The sequence below is a fragment of the Coffea arabica genome, chromosome 3c (genome assembly GCF_036785885.1).
Source record: "Coffea arabica cultivar ET-39 chromosome 3c, Coffea Arabica ET-39 HiFi, whole genome shotgun sequence".
NCBI classification, from domain to species: domain Eukaryota; kingdom Viridiplantae; phylum Streptophyta; class Magnoliopsida; order Gentianales; family Rubiaceae; genus Coffea; species Coffea arabica.
Genome location: NC_092314.1, coordinates 8,804,272 through 8,809,699, shown reverse-complemented (window position 1 = coordinate 8,809,699; position 5,428 = coordinate 8,804,272). Strand labels below are relative to the sequence as shown.

General features: G+C 33.2%; 1 long non-coding RNA gene across 1 annotated transcript; it reads right to left on the bottom strand.

Annotated features, from left to right (window-relative positions):
- Positions 1–4,601: 4,601 nt before the first annotated feature.
- On the bottom strand, positions 4,602–5,152 carry LOC140038039 (uncharacterized). Its single transcript, XR_011841853.1, has 2 exons — positions 5,062–5,152; positions 4,602–4,977 (listed from the first exon to the last, which is right to left on the bottom strand). It is a non-coding gene; the product is annotated as an uncharacterized lncRNA (long non-coding RNA).
- Positions 5,153–5,428: the final 276 nt, after the last annotated feature.

The following is a 5,428-nucleotide window of genomic DNA, read 5'->3' as shown; positions in this document are numbered from 1 at the left end:
CGAAAACCTCTGTAATGAAATTTGGAAGCATGATTTCTTTTGGTCTAGCTCAGGTGAGGCTGGACATATTGGTTACTTTGTTTATTTGCATGAACTACAAAATGAGGCATGACGGATCCTCCCTTTATGGACAAGACTTCAAAAGTCTTCTTTTTATTTTTATTTTTATTTTTTTGAACATTCTTTTTCTTTTTCTGTATATGCATAAAAGTCGAAACTTAATACTTTGCCGTTAATTGGACCCTTATATACTCTTGACCTGATAGATAGTTTGCCAATTTTAATACAGATAAAAGCAGTCAATTTCTCCTTCCCGTTGTGAATTCTTTTTTTCTAAACACATTTAATGAATTCACACTTCAATCATCGAACGAAAACTTTCAAAGTCAATCACCAGTCAAAGGTCACTGCCTATAAAGTCAAGTTGAAAAAGAATGAACCAAATACAACCAGCACGTGTTATTTGTCTCATGACTACAGTGTTCATGTGTTCACAAGAGACGACCCAAGAAACCCTTCCAAAATTCCATAGGCATTTATTAGGCAGAATGGTCAAAATGGACCATTTCAGGTCCTCCAAGGATTTGATTGATTTTTTTTTTTTTGTTTTTTTGTCAAAAAAAAAGGACCTGACCCCACTTCAGGCCCCAACCCTTATTCGGGTTGTTGGGTTACCCCATTTTCGTTACTGGGACTCGAACCGGTGACCTACGGGATACTACCGCATGTGGTCACCGGCCGAGCTACCCAGGAAGGGCACCAAGGATTTGATTGATCGAAGACCACATATTTGAGAAACAAAATTGACCATCAAAAAAATGAAGTATAAAAGGACAAAAAATAATTCCTTTTAATGTTAAGCAGTAATAAAAAAATAAGCATGATTAATCATCAAGAAAAATGTGTTTTTTTTTTCCTTTCTAACCTTTGTGAATTCTTTTTTAATAATACAATTATCAAGTAAAGAGTTTGCGAAGTCAATCACCATGGCATTTGTACTACAAACCGACCGCAGCTTTTGACAATCAATAGTCGCTGCCTCTAAAGTCAAGTAGAATTTAGGGTAGGCATTAGGGAGTTGTGAAGCATCACTATCTAATTAGGGTAGTCAAGTAGAATTTAGGGTGTCATATTGTACCATTATTGTATGTGTTGTCAAAAAGACTAAACAATACTTGATTTTCCATGTGTTCACAAGATACGACTCATTTAACCTGTTAACTTACAATAAACACGAGAAACCCTTCCAACCAGTTTAGCTTAAGTTTAGATAGATCAGATGCTCAAAAATCCAATCATTCAAATTGTTCAAACCATTTCACCAAATAGTGTGGCATAGTATGAACAATTAGGTTTTTGAACACCAAATCTATCCAAGTTTTGAACTTAAATATTACTCCTAAATATCCGCTCAAATTAACGTGTCAAATGGTTTAAGGCAGTTGTGTATTTAAGAGCCATTTTGACCGACATTTCAAAGTCCTGGGTTAGTTGTGTTCCAAATGTGACAATGTGATAATGCAACGTTCAATTATTGACTTTTGGAATTTGTTAAACGTTTCCAAAACGGGAAGAAAATGGAAACGAAATTGCAGGCTTAGATTATAGTACGCTTTTTTTTTTTTTTTTTTGAAGGGGGGGGGGGGGGGGGGGGGGGGGGGGGGAGGGGTGGGCACCGGAAGGAGAAATGGATTGCCTTTACTTGTATTAAAAACGGCAAGCTACCTATCAGGCCAAGACGATATAAGGGCTCAATAATTGCAAAGTAATGATCATTATGTGTAGGTTTAAAGAGAGAAGAATGGGGAAGAAAAAGCAACTAGAAAGAAAATTTGGATACCAGCTACTTATGTTTTCCTAGGCAAGTACTGTCACTAGACTAATCTCATTTCCTATACAAGATTCTCAAAGGATGGATTCTCCACACAAATTTAGATAATGTCCTATAAAATTAAAGGAGCATAATATGTATTTTAAGGTTTACACTATTTTTTGACATACCTAACAATTACTATAGCATCAAGCACAACATTTAGATGGTTTTCTTGCTAATCAAATTTATTGATCAAATGCTAGAGTAATGCCTGCTAATATGCGGATTTCTAATATTGTGAGAGAAAATCATCTCTTCTTGATCTTATTTTCGCCACATATATGGGAATATAGTCACCACAAAACTTAACTACATGTAGCTAATTTTTTTTTAAAGATAATCACCTACTGTTCAATCGTTTACTACGTGGAATGCCAAAAGCGCCATGTAGATATCACGAGAACAGGCCTCACAAGTGCCATTTTGCACAATTTGGTAAATTTTGGTACGTAAGGTAAGAATTAAATGGATTGAGATAGTTAAGAAAGTGAAAAAGAAAAGGGGAATAAGTGGGTGAAAATAAATGGATGGAATTGATTGTTACAAAAAAAATAAAATACTCAAAATCTATTCAAAATTTTTAAAAAGAAAACTAAATATGGCCACATGACAAAAATATTGAGCTTCCACTCAGTAGAAAATGAAAGTAGTCAATTCAACAACCTACTAAAATGGGAATTGAACAGTGGATTATTATTATTATTATAGATACATATACATATACATAAACACACATATGGTATGCACATGCCTGTCATACTGTTTCCCATACTTATTTTTTCAGATCCTCCATATTACCACAATAGCTTTGTGTATTATATCACAGTTTTTACTCCCTATTTGAATTGTTATTTTTCTTGAATTTTTGTGAGAAAAATTATTGTAACAATTTAATGTGTGTAAAATAAAATGGTGATTAAAAAATGTGATCATGAAATAAAAATTTTTTTGGAAAAAATCAATCCAAACATTTTGTTCCAATGCCCGACACCTACACGTTGAGCCGCATTGTAAGTGCATCCACCCCACTTCATCTCTCAATCACAAACCAATTCAGATTTCATGGCTTTGGAGATTGGAAAATTCGGTGTAAGATTTGAGAATTCATATTTAAGGATTTAGGGATTTGGTAATGTGGTGGGAGGTAAAAGAGAAATTTGTTGACTCCCTATCTCGTTTCATCTAAAAGCGAAACTTTTTTTTCCCTAGGTTTGCTTGTATTCAAATTAGCAACAAGTGTATTAAACTGAATAAGGATATCGTAGTAATTTTTTGCTTGTGTTCAAATTAGATTTTTAGAATAACTAGTGTTCTCGTTTATAATTGTAAAAAATTATTTTAATAAATGCATGGGTGTTCACAAAAAGAGTTGAAAATTGTTTTTGACAAAAAGATGATTAAATTGCCCGTACAAAAGTGACATTTGTGCTAATTAAATAGTATTTTTTATGTAATTAATTGTTTTTCTTGTAAAGACTAAATATTGGAAAAGAAGAAGATGAATGGAGACAAAGGCAAATTTAGAAATGAGGTACAAATAGTAATAAATGACAAAGATGTGTATGGTAGTAAAAATTTTCCTGGCCTCAGAATTATGTTAAAGTTTTTTTTTTTTTGAAAGGTATGTTTGTCTGTATGACAAAAGTACACGCTAGAATGGAAAAGCCAAAAGTAGCTCAAGAGATGCTTCTGATTTTAAGCTTTGTTATACAAAAAAAAAATCAAAATTTTTAAAATCAGTTGATAGCACAAAAATAGCTTTTCGAAAATCAGAAGTTAAATCAAGTTTTCAAAATCAATTTAAAACATATCCATTCTCTTCTATACACGAAATAATCATCGGGTTTTCAAAATTTAGCTGAGAGAGCATAGAAATTAACTTTTAGAAGATCAAAAGTTAGAACGAAGTTTCAAATTTTACTTGAAAATAAGCCCATCCTATTCTATACACGAAATAATCATGCGAGGCTCACATATTTGATCTGTTTGCACCCGTAGATTAGGAGCCATCATTGATCGAGATTGGGTTGGTCGAGTCAAACAGTCTTCCATAGACTTTGGTTTTTTTTTTTTGGGTAATAATTTGGTGGTTTAAAAACAAAAAGTCTCCTGTAATATACCTAATATACAAAAAACCCTCATATAGTTTCAAAACATATAAAACGATATTTTATGTTTTGAACTAAATTGTAAACTAATAGAATTCGTTAAATTTAACGAAAATAACGGTTTCGGTTGTTAAATTTATTGGATTCCGTTAAATTTACCGTTAAGTTTATCCGATTCCGTTAAGTTTTCCGTTAATTTACCGAATTCAGTTAAATTTAACGAATTTTGTTAATTTACAATTTAGTTCAAAATATGAGGTATCGTTTTGTATATTTTGAAATCATGGGGGGATTTTCTATATATTAGATATATCACAGGAGCTTTTTTGCTTTTAACCCTTTGTTTTTAACCATAGGTTTGTCTACTATAGCACTTGTTAAGATATATTTCATGTGTCATTTTTTGAAAATACAAGATTAATTAAGGAAAGGAAATACATACAAAGAATGGTAGGTAAAAATTAAATAGAGAAAGTATATAAACATAATAAAAAGTTGTAATTGTTAGTATATATATATACAATGGAATAAGTGAATGATAACAAGTGTCTATAGGACACCCATTAAAAAAACTCTTAAATTTATATGGACAACATGATAAGCGATTCGAATCCATCAACTTAGCAAAGGCATCAATTTATATGGATAGAACCGGCTATGTTATGCATCAGTCATGGGATGATTGTTCAGACACCGTCCAAATGAACCACAAAACAAACAAGAGGAATCTGAATATACAGCTTTCCATAAGCAAAACGAGGACATATAAAAACAGATTATTTTGATACTTGAGATGCACATTCGTATCTAGGCTTACAAACAACTATAAAAGGAAGTAACATCCCAGTCCAAATCGTGTAGTGTCGTCCGACTGGGGATATCAATCATCTTAGGCTGCCTGGGGAGGACGACTCGTGCCTGCTGAAGGTGGTGTATGATAGACACCTGGGCTTATCTTTACCTCTGGAAGATTGGCACCTTTACCCCGAAATCCATCTGCATGAGACCAGAGTACAACACACATAAAACGATAAACCAAGTTATCATAGGTTATTCAAGGTATTGGACCACGAGACTTACTTCTTGTCCCGGAAACTGTTCTTGATGCCGCAGGTAAGATGGATGAAGTTGAAAGTAAGACGAGAAAGAAAAGTGTGGTGAGAGCGTTGGCGGCCATGAATTCTACAGAAACCGGTAAATTTCGGAAGCTACCACCTATTCGAAAGGTTGGTGCAATTGCTCAACTATATATAGGAAGTTTTAGGAAATGGTGAAAGGTTTGAAATTCATAAGAAGTATATAATTTGGGTGAATTTGTGAAAGAAAAATGAGTAACTACTCACTTTATGCAAAATGTATTATGGCATTCGGAATTACCACAAAGCCCTGAAAAGCTTGCTGAACACATTTTTTTAAAGTAAACCCGGTTCTGTTTTCCTTCTTCTCA